The sequence below is a fragment of the Lutra lutra genome, chromosome 10 (genome assembly GCF_902655055.1).
Source record: "Lutra lutra chromosome 10, mLutLut1.2, whole genome shotgun sequence".
Classification (NCBI taxonomy): Eukaryota; Metazoa; Chordata; class Mammalia; order Carnivora; family Mustelidae; genus Lutra; species Lutra lutra.
Genome location: NC_062287.1, coordinates 45,149,160 through 45,166,485, shown reverse-complemented (window position 1 = coordinate 45,166,485; position 17,326 = coordinate 45,149,160). Strand labels below are relative to the sequence as shown.

Here is a 17,326-nt window from a genome sequence, read left to right as displayed (position 1 = left end):
GCTGCTGAAACCCAGGCATGACAAGAGGCAAGACCCAAGGTGCAAACGTTCGTGCCAAGCTGGCTATTGTGCCTTTGGCCAAAGCAAGTTTCGTGGCCAAGTTCAGAGTCAATATGGGGGACCCTGAGGCATGTGTCGCTGGGGACCACCAGTGTCACAGTCTAGTGCCACATCTTCCATTCAACTGAGTTCTAGTCAGCAGAGCTCTCACCCCCTTGTCTCGTGCTCCTGCAAGTGTCATTCCATTCTTTTCTTCTGTGCTTTGTGCGTACTTCCCTTTCTGCATATGGCACACTCTACTTTAATTATCAGTTTCTATTTCGATCTTCCCTTCCTCGAATGGGAGATTGAGTAAAGGAAGTGAAGGTGAGTAAAGGAAGAGAAGGTGTCTTAGTCCTCTCTGAATATCAAGCATCCATCACATGTCTCCACATAGAAGGCATTTAGTTAATAACAATGAAAGACAGAGACTTGAATTCTTTGAAACTCCAGCCAGGGCCAGAAGTAGAGCATCTCATTTCAGACTGCACCAGTGCAAGGATTCCTAACCTAGGCTCTTTATTTTCACTAACTTCTACCGGCAATTTGTCATTTCTTCCGGTTATAAATGTAAGCAGCGACCACAGCAGTGTTACCAGTAGGTGTGTGAGCTTACCGCCGATGGAAACCACAAACTTTTCATATCACAATACAGATGACATGCAGATACTGTAAATGTTACAATTATAAAATAACTTTAAGGGGTACCTGGGTGGTTCAGTGGGTTAAAGCCTCTGCCTTCGCCTCAGGTCATGATCCCAGTGTCTTGGGATCAAGTCCCGCATTGGGCTCTCTGCTCAGCGGGGAGCCTGCTTCCTCCTCTCTCTCTCTCTCTGCCTCTCTGTCTACTTGTGATCTCTGTCTGTCAAATAAATAAATAAAATCTTTAAAGACAAAATAAAATAACTTTAAAATAGTTTGAACAATCCATTTTAAGATAATTGGTTTTCTTTGTAGTCCTAGGTATTCTATTTTATTCCACTGAGAAATATTCTTCTGAGGAGTACATGGGCTTTACCACACCATCGAGGCTGTCTGTTGGAAAGAAAAGGGAAAGAACCCCTGATTAGAATGAGACATTTAATACTCTTGGGAAGACCCTCCCTCCCCACCTCACTAACATAACCATACACATTAACATATCTTGTTTGAAAAGCAAACTCTCAGGCTCTACCACAGACCTTGTAAATCAGGAAGTCCAGGGGTGGGGCCCAGTAATCTGTGTTTCTACAAGCCTTGTAGGTGATTCTGATGCAGGAGAGTATTTGAGAACCACTGAATGGGGATAAACAGGAGTGAATTGAAACTGAGCTATATACAGTGTAGCTGGAGACCATTTCACCAGTCAGTGAGTATAGATAAATACTGATGGATGTCTCCAATTTCCTCAGCACTGGGAAAAGTCCTATAGGAAGATGCTCTATATCCTAATTTCAGTGATTCCAATGTAGGGATATACATAGATAAAAAGACTTCAGGGGCGCCTGCCTTTAGCTCAGGTCGTGATCTCAGGGTCCTGGGATCGAGCCCCACATCAGGCTCCCTGCTCAGCCTGCTTCTCCCTCTCTCTCTGCTTGTGTTCCATCTCTCGTGTCTCTCCCTGTCAAATAAATAAATAAAATCTTGGGAAAAATTTTTCTTAAAAAAAAAAAAAGACTTTAGTCTGAACCCTTAAGATTAGTGCACTTTACGATAAGTATGTTACATGTTAATTTTAAAAATAACTATACATGGGCGCCTGGGTGGCTCAGTGGGTTAAGCCTCTGCCTTTGGCTCAGGTCATGATCTCAGAGTCCTGGGATCAAGGCCTGCATCGGGCTCTCTGCTCTGCAGGGAGCCTGCTTCTCCCTCTCTCTCTGCCTGCCTCTCTGCCTGCCTCTCTGCCTACTTGTGATCTCTCTCTCTATCAAATAAATAAATAAAATCTTTTAAAAAAAAATAAAAAATAACTATATATAAGCATGTAATACATAATCCCTGCCTTCGAGGAACTTTCCATTCAGGTTAGGAGTCTGTTTTTTCAGTCATTTCTTGAGGACCAGTGTTCTGGATGGTTAGGGCTGCAACAGCGAATGAGCCAGGTGTGAAATCTGTCCTCATGAAGTACACATTCTAGTGGAGGAGTCAGAAAATAAACAGGTGATTATAAAACAGTGGTAATGTCCATCGGAACTATGACCAAATAAATAACTGTGACATTTCACCAAGCCCAAGGCAAACCTTTTCATAGCTGAACCTTTCCAAAATAAGGATGTATCTTACATTCCATGGTTGCCAGTTTTATTAGAAGGGTCTTAATGGTACATAAAATGATGGTGCATCTTCCGTCAATGGCCTCTTAAGAGTTTGTGAAATTTGACATATTGTAAACATTCCTCTCCATATTCAGGGATATGAAGATCTGTAAGCATTCCAAGGGTCAAACAGGGCTTCAAGGGTAAGGTGAGACCTGAGCCACGTGGAAGAAAGAGTCGGATGTTAAGAGAGGAAAAACAACAGAGTAAGTGGAGGTGGAGCTTCCAAAGGGAAGAAGAATCTGTAACTGAAAGGCACAGGCCTGGGTAGGACAGAGAAGGGGATGTTAGGAAGCAAGGGAGCTGAGTGGCTAATAACTTGAAATCAGACTATAAAAAGCCCAGAAAATTAAGCAAATGATGCAGTTAAAAATAAGGAGCAGGAGCACCTGGGTGGCTCAGTTGTGAAGCATCTTCCTTCGGCTCAGGTCATGATCACAGGGTCCTGAGATTGAGCCCCGTGTTGGGCTCCCTGGTCAGTGGGGAGCCTGCTTCTCCCTCTCCCTCTCCCTCTCCCCCTGCTTGTGTTCCCTCTCTCACCGTCTCTTTCTGTCAAATAAATAAATAAAATCTTTAAAAAAAAATAAGGAGTGATGAAAGATTTCTGAGCAGAAGAATGAAAGGTTAAGTCCAAAGTTGGTATGTGAAATGGACTCAGCAACAGGGGAGATAGATCTATATCTATATCTATATCTATCTATATCTATCTATCTATATGGGTTTTTTTTTTTTCTTTCAATTTTTGGTCACCACTGCTTGAGCTTGAAGGAAGGAAATGCCCTGACTCAGGACTCAGAGGTGATGAGCTCCTGGCACAGCCACGGCAAGTACAAGAACTATACACACATGAGCATGTGGCAGAGTCGAATGAGCCAACGCCCAACCACTCCCCCAGACCTAGGGGGCAAGCACAACCCCTGGATATTATTGCTCCCGAGCTGCCAAACCTGAATGACTACTGTGTCCGGCCGCACCAGTGCTGGGCTGCTGACCGTCACCCCCTCACCCCTTGGGCCTCATGGAGAGCCCTGGCTGCTCAAAGACTTGTCTTCTTTTTGAAGAAGCCTCAAAGTCCTCCCAAAGTCATCATTTAATCCTCAGCACATCCAGGTGAAGTAGCTGCTACCAAGCCCATTTTACAAGTAAGGAGACTAGGGCTCAGGGGTGAGGCAATTTGCCCAAGGTCACAGAGTTAGTAAGTAGCAGAATTGGGATTCATACCCTCTTCTGTCTTCTCTCAAAGTCTGCTCTTTGAACCCATATTCTCTATGAGTCTCGCCCCTAACCCTACTGCAGATCCATGTTTCTGACCCCCAGATATAGAGTCTGTGCCCACCACATTACAGGCTCATCCCTAACCCTCTGTCAGGAACATGCTTGACTTTCTGTAAGACTGGAAATTTCCTTAACTCTTTGCTTTGCACTTCAGTTACTCTGTCACAAAGAGAGCCTACCCCAAATCCCTAACCACTTGACCTTCTCCCTCCAGTCTCTTCCCCCAATCATGATCCTCATCTGAACTAGATAAATTCTGCACCCCCAACCTTGTTGCCTGCCTGGTTTTGAGCACCAGCCCTGTCTGAAATTCCTGCTGCTATGCTCCAAATCCCTGAGGTCCCATTTGCCAGCTAGGTCAGTGGGTGTCTAAGGCTCCAACTTAGAAACTAGAGCTAGGCTCAGATTGAGGTAGAGCTGGCCCATAGTTTGGGATATGGAGATAAGTAGGAATCTGAGGAGAGAAACTAGGAAGCAAGGCAAGGAGCAGAACCAACATCCAGGCCCAAAACCATCAATCCAGAGGAAGCTGGCAGAGAGTGGGAACAAGCCAACAGGGAGGAAGGCTGTCACTAGAGCCAACAGTAAGGAGCAAGTGGGTGGAGAAGAAAAAATAGAGGTGCAGGCTGCACTGACTTCCCAAGCACCTGAATATGGGGCAGGACTTCTTACAGGGTCTATGAGTAGGGAGAGGATGGGCGAGGTCACAACGCTGGTTCACACCTGGCACCAACCTCCCCCTGGCTCTATCTAAGCCCTCGGGCACTACCAGGATTGCTAGGTGCCCTGAACACCATCCAGTCCAACCCCAGCCTCCGCCCTCACTGCACCCACATTCATTCATTTACTTAATTAAAAAACATTCGAGCCCCCACTAGGATATGAGCTCCTTGGAGGCAGAAATGCTATCTATCTTTTTCATCATTTTAAGATCTAAAATCCAGAACAATTTTTGTCACATAGTAAGCACTAGATATATATGAGTTGAATGAATGAATAACTGATAAATGATAAAAAAAAAAAATGTTTAGTGTCCTAGAGCATCTTCCAAGTTGTGGCAGTAACCTCAGATAGAGTGCCAGGCACATGCTGTCTGCTTGTATTTTCCAACAACAAAATGGGCTTTCACTGTCCGCATGTCAAGTTTGTAATCAGACATAACCTATGCTAAGATCATTTAAAACTTTCTAAGGCAAGAAAGAACATGTAGACTTAAGGTAAAAATACAGCTAAGTCAGGTTTTAGAACATTAACTAATTCATTTTTTCCTTTTATTAAATTTCCAAACTAGTTTTTGGTCACTACTCTCAATACTACTAAGCATTTGCCACTGGTTTCAAAAGAATTTGCAACAAAGAACGCCTGAAGATTGCCAAAAATTACACAGTCGCCATTGGAGGTTTAAAAAAAAAAAAAAAAAATGGCGTTTGACCACACAATTTCTAGACCCAAAAGGAAAATATTGATGCGAAGCTTTGAAATTTTCCTTTGGCATACTTCTTAGGGCACTGGATCAAATAGCACTCAAAGTTTTCAAGATGCATGTAAACTCTCCGTGCTGACTGCAGGATACTGTGGTTAGTCCTGCCGCGCTCCGTCTGCCGTCCACATGCTCAGAGTAAACAAAAAACAGTTCTGGGACTTGCACAGAAACCGTGGCAAACCCTGAGGGGGACTCGAACTTTGAATTAAAGGAAACCGCAAGTCACCACACCACTGACCAGGAACATGTTTACATTTCGTCTGGCTGGGGGCGGGGCAGGAGGGGTTTGGGTGACTGACAGAGCTGCTGCGGGAGGTGGTTAAAGCTGCCATATAGTGTCGAGGGGAAGAGCGTCCGGGAATATGCATCAGGGGATCCAGCTACACGCAGTCAGGGGGTCAGAAACCCCATGACAATCTTGGGCTTGGGTTGGGGAGGAACTGCCATCGGCTGGGTATGTGGGCAGAGGGAAGGAACACGTAAACAAGTAACAGATGTCACTTAAGATGATATAGGGCCGGCAGAAGATTGCCTAAAGTCTGGTGTACGATCATCGATCATCGAAAGCATCCGTCTGAGCACGGGGAATGGTTTACAATATGCTGTTAAAGACTTTTCACTAAAAGTCATAGTGGCTTGGGGTAGAATGGGTTTCACTGAGTAACAAAGAGAGAAACACTGCATGGGTCAGTGAGAATGGACCGTGACACTTTTCAGTTTCTAATTCTTGCTAGATTCTGCCACTCTAAGAAAGATGAAGCAGTTGAAGTCATAGCACATTACCCCTCCCCCTGCGCGGGGTAATTAAATGGGAGTAAATGAGCCAATAGGAAGTCAGCTCCTTGCTGGCCCAGCTCAAAGGGGCAGGTGGGGAGGGAGTGGGGAACCCTAGGAGAAGTCAAAGCCATGACCACAGGCCAGAGTTTCTGTGGTCTTTGTAACATCCATTCCGTGCAGACAACTCCCCCAGACCCTACCCCACCCTTTCTGCTTGCCCTAGAGCCTCAGCAGAGCAGAGACAGGGTTTGGGACAGATCAAATCATGAGCTCTACTGGCTGCTACATCTATCCCTAGAAGGATGCCTGGACCATTAGGAATACAGCCCTGGGCTTAAGAGGTCAGAGAATGAAATTTGCGTAAATGAGTGCCACTTTCTCCTTTCTTCACTGTGTCTATTTTGTAGCTTATTTACTTTCTGAGGGGCTTATGCTGGGTGTGAAACTTCCAACCACCATGAGGGTGAGTTATAGAGCAAAGGAAACATTCTAGGTCCTAGAAGCTGTTTCACAACATGGAGCAATGCTTTGTGTTTCCAGGCAACTGGACTATCTGTAGCCAAATCCCAACTAAGAGATGGCAGGTGAGGAGGGACTGGGAAGAGCTGGGATGGGTGATCACTAGTCAAGCTGGCCGGGGTTTTGGAGCAGGACTCAGCCTAAGCCAGAAACTCAAGTGTTAGGCAAGGAAGCAGAGGCAGATGCCCAACTGTATGGATTTTGGCAACACAAGAAGATTAAGGAAGAGATGCTTGAGATATCCCAGAAAGCATGAAGGCTCAGAGCCAGAGAAGTAAGCTGGGATCTGGGCTGCCGTTTCCCATGAGCGCAGCCTTTGAGAAGCTTCTTAACTTCTCTAAGATGCAGGTTCCTCAGGTGTAAGACAGGAACACTACAAGGACGTTGTGAGAATTAAATTTTATAAAGTATAGAGGCCCCAAATATATAGGCTTTTAGTCTGTTCTTGAAAGCAAAGAAAGGATCTTAGCAGCACAGCAAGGACCACAAAGAGAGAGTGTGTTCGATAAATGCTTGCTAACAAATGGGGGGAAATTTGCATTCCAGACATTATGTCCAGGTGAGACTGAGGTTGCTAGTCTATACCGTCTCATTATGCGACTACAAGTGAAGCCCATGAACCACTGACATGACCTGGGAACTTCTCAGAAATGTAGGCTCTCTGACCCCACCCAGACCCAAATACCAGATTTCCACTTTGGCCTGGTTCCCAGGTGAGTTGTCTGCGCATTAAACTTTAAGAAGTATTGTTCAGTCCAGATTGACTGGAGGAATGAGGAAGTCTGAGTCTCACAGCGGATGGCTTCTCCAGGCTCCAGCTGGGAGGGGTTGGGGAGGGCAGGACCCCCCAGCGAGTATTCAAAGCGATTCTTTAAACTGTAACCACCTTCTCTAGGGTTTGAGCAGAGGGCCAGGCTGTTCTGCTTCAGAGGAGCGGGGGACCCCAGGCTTGCTGGGCAGGGATAGGGTACAGATTCCATGGATGTATGAGCACAGGTTGACTTTCAGAGCCTCTGCCTGGACTCGGAGGCAAGAAGTCAAGGAGGCAAAAAGCCAAGCCCAGGGGACTCAGGTAAGTGAGAAGTTAAAATGGGTGATGCTGGTCTACAGACACAGAGTCTAAAGAATAAGCGTCTGGAAGAAAAAGCAAATTATTCGACCCGTACTTATGGTGCCACTTATAGCTGAGGGAGATTCAGAATTACAACGCACTTGCTCCTTGGGAAGGCAGATAAGAGGCTTGCTGGAAAGTTCCTCTGACCTGTCAACATAGAGACATCAGTCACCGTGGGAAAGTGGAAATTTCAGGGACTGTTTTGGAAAGTTCTGTGAAACAGTGAACAGGAAGTCCCAGAAATTTTTGCCTACACCACAGTCTTGTGTGTTTTCAGTAAGGAATGGGCCACTCCTCAAGAGACAATACGCCCACACCTCTAGTAACCTGGATAGCCTCTTCTCCAGGGGAGCAGCCCAGAATCTTACTATCCGAGGATGTCAGAGCTAGAGGGGACTTGGTAGTTTTCAATCACTTTTTAATCCATGGAACCCCATTTGCTAACACTATTGGATCCCCAACATTAAAACGGATATGAATGAAGCTACTCTTACTGAAGCAGAAGCTGGAGCCCAGAACCACTCTCTCCCCCCACCTCATATCCCAAGACCCTCTGAATCTCCTGGGTGGAACCCTCTTAGTTCCACAGGCAGTTTGAGAAGCACCAGTCCTCCTGTTAGACACACGATGAGAAGGAGGCCCATGCTGACAAGATCTCCCTTGACCTGGCACTGGCTCACCTCACTATTCACAGGACTCCCTACGGTTTAGCCATTGTGGACTTTCTTCCGTTCTCAGATCATGCCACGCTCTCTCTTCTGGGCCTCTCTATATACTCTTCTCTGCTTGAAACACTCTCTTCTCCGCATGCCTCCTTGTCTTCCAACTCCCCTCCTGCCTTCCCCACCCCTCAGTAACCTGTGGATCCCGGCAAAATCCTGTTTGCTCTTCTCACTGCACCCAGCTCTGTGCTGGATTGGTAATCAGTACTGCCTGTCTCTTTGTCTAAGAAGTGAATGAGCACACGTGCAGGAGCCTTGCCCCACAGCTGCTTCTCCAGCTCGAAGAGGCAGGAATACTGACAGACCCTCCACCCCCACACAGGGTGGCTGAAAGCAAATCCTCATCCATTCCTACTCGGGGAGTTCTGACTGGTGTACAACAGGGTAAGGCTGAAGAGCCAAGGAATGGGAAAAATGTGAAGGAAGTGCAAAGTGAGACACAATTAGAAAATATTGGTAGGTCCACGGGATAGTAGCCTTCCAAGTGGCCATTACAGAGTCATTGGCAGAAATCTGTTTCTTATGATGACAGTTTTCAGATATCATCCTGACCTGTCACCTTGGAGGTTTAGAAAATATAATAATAATAATAAAACATCTTAAATCAGACTACCTTCTAACACTAGGAATCGTATTTGACATTACTAGTAGATAATCTAAAAGTTCCATAGACAAACCATAAGAGACTCTTAATCTCAGGAAACAAGTTGAGGGTTGCTGGAAGGGTTGGGGGTGGTAGGGATAGGGTGGCTGGGTGACGGACATTGGGGAGGTTATGTGCTATGGTGAGTGCTGTGAGTTGTATAAGACTGACAAATCACAGACCCATACCCCTGAAACAAATAATACATTACATGTTAATAAAAAAGAAGAAATTATTCACAACTTTGCTGATGACAAACTACAGCCATAAAACATGCTACCTGGTGTATCTCAGGCGTTTCTGTTGTAGATGCATGAATCTCTCCTGCAACACCCATTTGATGATTTTTTTAAAGCCAAATAAATATGAGGTAATGATGCACTAAAATTTTTCTGAGTGTGCAAGCAGCTACAAATCCTAAGTCAACATATTCCAAAATTGGCTCTCCCTATTAGTATGTGAGCAGTAAACTGTTAAGAAGAACTAATTATCTATTTATTTATTAAAAATTTATTTATTTGACAGAGAGAGAGAGCACAAGCAGGGGAGCCGCAGGCAGAGGGAGGGAGAAGCAGACTCCCCACTGAGTAGGAAGCCTGATTCGGGGCTTGATCCCAAGACCCTGAAGCATGACCTGAGCTAAAGGCAGATGCTTAACTGACTGAGCCACCCAGGCATCCCTAATTATCTCTTCAGATAGTATTAACCCAAACATTATTTTTACGAGTTTTATAGAATGAGTCAACAGGGTAACTCAACTCTCTGCTTAAGCATCATTTTATTTAAAATGACATTTCCTGGTAAACAGGTTTTAATTAAAAAGGAAAATTACATTTGCATCCCTCGAAGATAAAGGAGAAACTACAGACTATTTCATTATGTACACTCTCTATCTCTACTTATCTTTGGCACCAGTTACAAAGGAAAACTACCTGGAAGGATAATTTCTCCCACAATAATTCTTCCAATTAGACAGGACTTAGTAACTTATAAAGTATATTCACATACAAGATTTCATTTGTTCCTGTCAACAGCCCTGTATGGCAGATATGACAAGAACTAGCATTAACTTCAGTTTAGAAATTGAGGATGCCATGGAAGCCATGGGAGCTTTGAGACTTGCTCATGGTCACCCAACTAGGAGGGGTTTGGCCAGGCTTTGAATCCAAGGTTTGTGATCACGGGTCTATCTCAGAGCTATCATCAGCAGGTAAACTGTGATTAAGCCTGCCTGATGTCTTAGATCATATTGTAGAGACCCCTTGAAGGTCTTCTTATTGCTGTGGTTCTCAAACTACACTTCTTAGAACCCCAAAAATCCATAGTGATGCTTAGGAAGCCACCATAGGGAGAATGAGAAGTCAGGATCCTGGGCTCATAGCCCAGTCAAGGAGCTTTGTTGTGCCCCTGGGTGGCTCAGTTGGTTAAGTCTCTGCCTTTGGCTCAGGTCATGATCCAGGAGTCCTGGGATTGAGCCCCATGTAGGGCTTCCTGCTCAGTGGAGACTCTGTTTCTCCCTCTCCTTCTGCCCATTCCCCTTCTCCTTCTCTCTCTCTCTCACACACACACTCTCTCTCTCTCAAATAGATAAATAACATCTTCTCTAAAAAAGGAGCTGTTTTCCTGTCTCATATACTTATGTTCCAAGTAAAATTTCTTTGGAAGAAAGTATTCCTCTGTTTAAAATTTTTTTTGAAACTCCAGTATACTACTCCAAACTTCTTATTTTATATATTGGAAAAGACCCATAAAGATGACATAATTTGTCCAGTTACATGCCCAACTAAGATCAGACAGCAAATGGTTGTCTCCAGTTGAAGCTCCTCAAGCTGAGTGTGTATCAGGATTACCTAGAGGGCTTGTCACAGATTTCTGGGTCCTGCCTCCAGAGGTTCTGATTCAATAGAGTTGGGTTGGGCTGGGAATTTGCACTCCTAACAGATTTCCAGATCATGCTAATACAGCTGAACCACCTATCTACAGGATACAAAACAACTGAAGAGTCTACTGAATTGACCAGTTAATTGTGCATTTCCTCAATTTTATTTCACTCTGGGAAAAAAGCAGTAAAGGGAAATTTCTCCTCCAGAATTTATAAACCCGTGGCTTTCACCATGCTGCTACACATTCATGAACACCTAGTGTTGCTATTCTATCACATCAAGATCCCAAAACCTCTGTGTAGAAGATGACGTTGATGTACCAGCTCATACTCCCTCATCCAATCTCTGAGCTCACTGTCTCCTACAGTGGGCAGTTTCCATGTGCACAACCAGCTTTCTATCTCATTGGGTTGCATTTCTTTGGTATCTCTGTCTGAGGACTTTCTCTAGCCAACAGGAGCTTGTTGTGTGTGTGTGTGTGTGTGTGTGTGTGTGTGTATGTATGTGTGTGATTAATACCCCATTTTCAAGTCATCCTTCAAACAATGAGGACATGAATCTGCAGATATATATACTCCAGCTCAAGCTATCCGTTGGTGGGATAATTTTGGAGCTTGCTCAAGTGACTCCTCAGACGGTCCCTAGTGAGACTGTGCCCCAGCTTTACACAGCAGGAACTCACTCATTCATCACCCTTTCCTGGCATTTCTCCTTTTCCCATCCACTTCCACCACTTCCTCATTTGTGCTTCCTGAGATCACTTCCTATATAAACTACCTGCAACCCACATTCTTGTCTTAAGGTCTGCTTTTGGGGAAACACACACCAAGACATTCTATCTCTCACCAAATTCACAGAAGCATCTCCTCCTAGCTGACCCACACCTGTTCCTGGTCACCTTACAGATCTAGGCCCTGGGGTTTTGTCCACAGGTCTTTCAACACCAATGACACAAAGTTAGGTTGTACTAGATAGGTGTTAATAAGCAAATGATATACCTACTCTTGCTGTCTTAGCAGGAACAGAAATACACGGTTGAATGTGTGGACACTCACCCTTCATTAACTGTATACTGAAGTAGTTACTCTTCAGAAAGGGTCCCAAGTTCATCAGTCAGATCTGTGAAGGATGCCAGCTTTAAAAAAAAAGTGGCATTATGCATATTTTTCGGGGCATTGCTATAAATATAAATATTTTAAAAACAGTTCATTCTGAAATGGATGTTAATTTCCTTTTCTATGGTTAAAGCAAAATTAACCTTCAGCAAATACTTACATTTGAGGCATGGAATTGCAGCAATGATGGCATTGACCTTTGTCAAACTGTAGTGGAACTCTCAATGAAAAAAAAAGGACTATGTAAGAAACAATTAAGTGGTCCTTAAATTTAGTAAAAAGAAAAAAAAAAGACAGATCCTTGGTTAAAAAAACAGTGAAATGAATCAAACTCCATCCTAAATAATAGAGCTATTACATGCATTTTATTCCACTCATTGGTGATGGCTTAATTTTTTTATTTAAAAAATAGTCCTATTGTGGGATAATTGACATATCTAAAGTGTACAACTTAGGGGAAACCTGGGTGGCTCAGTCGGTTAAGTCTGCCTTTGGTTCAGGTCATGATCTCAGGGTCCTGGGATCAGCCCCGCATCCAGCTCCCTGCTCAGCGGGGAGCCTGCTTCTCCCTCTCCCTCTGCCTCTCTCCCTGTTTATGTGGTCTCTCTCTAAAAAAATAAAATATTTTTTTAAAAGTGTACAACTTAATAAATTTTGACATATATATGCACCCATGAAACCATCATGCTGACTTACTTTTGAAAGCAATATTATTGAGTTTTAAGTATATTATTTTGAAATCCAAATTCCCATTAGATATTCCCATTGAATAACCCATTAATTATCATATTGATGCAGTGATTCTTTGTGGGCTAAAAGTTCTTTACATTACTCATTTGAAGTGGCCATATGAGTATGCTGAAAATAACGGATTGGCAGAATTCCCTAGAATTTAGGAATAGCTGGCAAATAATAATAAAAGCTACCACTTAATGAGTATCTATCATTGCCAAGGGCCATTTTGTAGTTCTTTAGATATACCATTTGTAACACATACAACAATCCCACGAGGTAAGTGTTATCAATTCTATTTTACCGTTGAGCAACTGAAACTTAGAGATGTTTTAGGGTTAGAACATGATGGAGCTGGAAACTAGATTTGCTCCACTATGTAATATTCCCAAACTGTTCATTTGTTTATTTTTTTATTTATTCAACAAATACACACCAGACCCTAAGTTAGATGCTGAAGATACAACAGTAAAGGTGATTGGTATGGTTCCCAACATCATAGTTAAAGCCAGCGATGAAGAAATTTACTATTTCATTGAAATATTACACAAATAATCAATTTACAATTGTTATGAATGCCTATGGAGAAAAGTAGAAGGTGCTGTAAGAACATGAACTGGGGTCTTGATCTAGTTTGGGGGCAGGCAGTTAGAGGAGGCAATCATAAGGAAGTAATGTTTAAACTAAGACTCGAGAAATGAGTAGATTTATGGTTTTTTAAGCAGGGGAAGTGACATTATCAGATTTGCAGGAGTACTTACGGGAAAGCCCCTCACACAGTAGTGGGAAGTGAAGGAGGGAAAAATGTCTTCCTTGAGGCAACTGCGAGCTCAACCCTCAGGTTGAACCAGAACCTACTTGCCTGTCTAGCACAAGAACACCTCATCATATCTAAATATTTTTCAAAGTGGCTCAGGGTTACTTAATGCTCTCGGGCATTTAGGTTAGTAAAAGCAAACTTCCAGGAAAAAAAAAACAACACACCTTTAAACCATCTTTTTTTTTTTAATATTTTATTTATTGATTTGACAGATAGAGATCACAAGTAGGCAGAGAGGCAGGCAGGCGTGGCGGGGGAGCAGACTCCCTGGCGAGCAGAGAAACCGATGCGGGGCTCAATCCCAGGACCCTGGGATCATGACCCGAGCTGCAGGCAGAGGCCTAACCCACTGAGCCACCCAGGCGCCCCTAAACCATCTTTTAAAAAGTTCACCCAGGGCACTTGGGTGGCTTAGTGGGTTAAAGCCTCTGCCTTTAGCTCAGGTCATGATCTCAGGGTCCTGGGATCGAGCCCCGCATTGGGCTCTCTGCTTAGCAGGGAGCCTGCGTCCTCCTCTCTCTCTCTCTCTCTCTCTCTCTGCCTGCCTCTACACCTATTTGTGATCTCTGTCAAATAAATAAATAAAATCTTTAAAAAAATCTAAAAAATATAAAGTTCACCCATATAAGGTTTCAATGAACATGAACTCACAATCAAAACCCCATGGATATGAAACGAGCTTCCATGAGTGGGCACCGGCGGAAACAAGGAAGTGTACCAGAGTCAGAATTGCAGAGACAGCAGGTAGGGTTAGAACTATCAGATTCAGAATATAAAATAATTTCCTTTGATATATTTAAAGAAATGAGAACATTGGGTACCTGGGTGACTCAGTCATTAAGCATCTGCCTTCGGCTCAGGTCATGATCTCAGGGTCCTGGGATCGAGTCCTGCATTGGGCTCCCTGCTTGCCGTGAAGCCTGCTTCTCCCTCTCCCACTCCCCAAACTTGTGTTCCCTCTCTCGCTGTCTCTCCCTCTCTCTGTCAGATAAATAAATAAAATCTTTAACAACAACAACAACAAAAAGAAATGAGAACATCAAAAGTATAATTAAGAAGCAAGATATTTTACATATGATTTCATTCATATCTGGAATTTGAGAAACAAAACAGAGGATCATCAGGGAAGGGAGGGAAAAATAAAGTATGATGAAATCAGAGAGGGAGACAAACCCTAAGAGACTCTTAACCCTAGGATACAAACAGGGTTGCTGGAGGGGAGGGAGTGGGGAATGGGATAATTAGGTGATGGGCATTAAGGACAGCACATGATGGAATGAGCACTGGGCATTATATACAACTAATGAATCACTAAATTCTATCTCTGAAAACAAAACAAAACAAAAAAGGTATTTACGAACTGACTAATCAAATAGATTCAAAAAAAGAACAGAGAACTACTGGAAATTATATATGTAGATAGACAGCATTAATCCTTTCTCTCTTAAATATGTTGTGCCTATTTTCTTCCAGGTTTGTTGCTTCTGTTTAACTTAATTTGTGGTGATCCTTGTCACTCACATCTATATTCTTTGTTGTTTCAAGGTCAAATCTGTCCATCATTTGCCTTTATGGCTTTTGCAGTTTGCCTCCTGCTTCCTACTCCAAACTTACTTTAAGAACCCTTATTTTTTAATGTTTATTAATTCATTTAAATCTGGATTTTATATTAATACATATAATTTTTAATATTATTTTTAACAGATTACATTTGGAAATTCTGATGCTTTATTAAATAGATTTTTCTCTCTCACTAATGTGAAATAACACTTTTAACATAAATCAATTTCTTGTTCAAGTCAGTGAGAACTTAGTTCTCTTACGACTTTTTTTTTTTTTAAGATTTTACTTATTTATTTAACAGAGAGAGAAAGATCACAAGTAAGTAGAGAAGCAGGCGGGTGGGGGGGGGAAGCAGACTCCCCACTGAGCAGAGAGCCTGATGCGGGGCTCGATCCCAGGACTCTGGGATCATGACCTGAGCCTAAGGCAGAGGCCAAACCCACTGAGCCACCCAGGCGCTCTCTCTTACGACTTCTGATCTTACTTACTCTCCCCCCATCCTTCCAACTTCGGGTTAAATCATCAGTCCCTTTTTATATTAGAAAAAAGCATGCAAGTATACTGATGAGGCAGGCAATTACTATGATTGTTTCCTTTCTTGAACAACTTTTTGTTTTTCTAGGAATTAACAATCATTTTGTTATTTTCAGTTGCAAAGTTTCCTAGGAATCTATTCAAATGCTTGATTGGACTTGTCAAACACCTATTGTTATTATTTTCCAGACACTAAAACATATCAAATAATCTCTCTGCTCCTTTTTTTTTTTTTTCCTGGCAATCTCTCCCTCAGAAATCTCAAGTTCTCCTGCTCTATCTAGGCTAAATATGTTCTAGGCCTTTGGCACAGCTGTCAGCTGGAATTTCCTTTAGTGTTTTCCCCTACTGGATCCTTCAAATGTCAGTATGTGGAGGTGTTTTGTCTTTAGTCTCCTGCCCAGGGGACATATGCCTGGAAGAAGGGTCTTGGTGGGAGGAGATCTAAGAAAGAAGTCTGGGGATCCCACTTCATGTTTCAGTCTCCTACCATTAACCCAACCCCACCTCATTTGTATATGTCTATGTCCCTGAGTCTGACAGGGTCTCTCTTGCTCATTATCTCCATGCAACACGCTTCCTGGCTGCCTGTGGAAGGTAGCTCCAAAGACTTCAAAGAATGGGGAAGAAAACCTTTGGCTTGAATATATACATAAAAACTTCAACCAATCCCTGCACCTCACTTACCTTCTGTGTACCCAGTATCACCCCAAGTCCTGCATCCTCTAGGACTCTCAGTAGCAGCCACCTCTGCTCGAACTCACCTTTTGCTCCTCCACTCATTTTCCACCTTTCAAAATTTTTTCCTGAAACTTCTCATTTTTTCACATCTCCTTTCCAATTTTCTCAGTCTTTGTAGACTTAAAGTCCCTCCAACCCTACACCACCCCCTCTCTCCCTATTTAGTGATGTTTCCGTAGGAGGAGATAAACTCAGCTGTATTTAACTGGAAGTCTCTCGACCTCATGGTGCCATGTATGTGTGTATATATAGCACTATGAGCTCCATAGAACCCCACCCTCAATGAAGCAACCACTGGTCTGCTTTGTCACTATGGATTAGTTTGCATTTTTGACAGTTTTCTCTAAGCGCAATCACACATATGCATTCTTTGTCCGGATTCCTCTCTGGATAGATTGGACCTTTATTCAATTTTTAAAAATCAGCTTTCTTGAGGCATTAAAGTAACCAATTTTAAATGCAGGGTTTGAGAAGTTTTGATAAATGAATATCATCATGTAATCACCACTACCGTCAAGATACAGAACATGTGAAAAGGAATATTTTAAACTTAAGCAAAGACTTAAGGGAAACACACAGTTTCCTCGTTTCAGAGAAAGTCGTTTGCTGTACGCACACAACATTCAAGCATCATCCCACGAACGCACAAAACTTAATGCCCTTTAACCTCCCTCTTCAAGTTACACAGCTGTGAGACCTTGCGTTGTTGATAACTTACAGGGACATTTGTGATGGCTTCTGACTTTTTTTTTTTTTTAACAAATATCCCTTTGGTGCCTTAGAAAATAACTCCAAAGATAAGGTAACAGAAGAGAGCTTATAAGGGAGTTAGAGTAAAACCTAAACCACATTTGCATACTGTTTATACTTTAATTCATTCCCAGCAGCGATTCCTCTGTCTCCACCCAGGCCACTGACCACTGAGAGAAAAGTGTCACACAGCCCACAAGTTTCTGTCAGCCGTGTTGTCTCAGGGCTTCTCCCTCCCACCTGGTCTCCCAGCTTCCAGTCTCTCCCCGTTCCATTCCCACCTAAATATGACTGTTAATTAACCGTTCTGAAGTCCTGCATT

At 43.1% G+C, this 17,326-nt stretch overlaps 1 long non-coding RNA gene across 1 annotated transcript; it reads right to left on the bottom strand.

The window, feature by feature from the left end:
* Nucleotides 1-881: 881 nt before the first annotated feature.
* Nucleotides 882-16,374, bottom strand: LOC125078380 (uncharacterized). The gene is made up of 3 exons (XR_007120877.1): nucleotides 16,201-16,374; nucleotides 11,805-11,884; nucleotides 882-1,074 (listed from the first exon to the last, which is right to left on the bottom strand). It is a non-coding gene; the product is annotated as an uncharacterized LOC125078380 (long non-coding RNA).
* Between the last annotated feature and the right edge of the window lie 952 nt (nucleotides 16,375-17,326).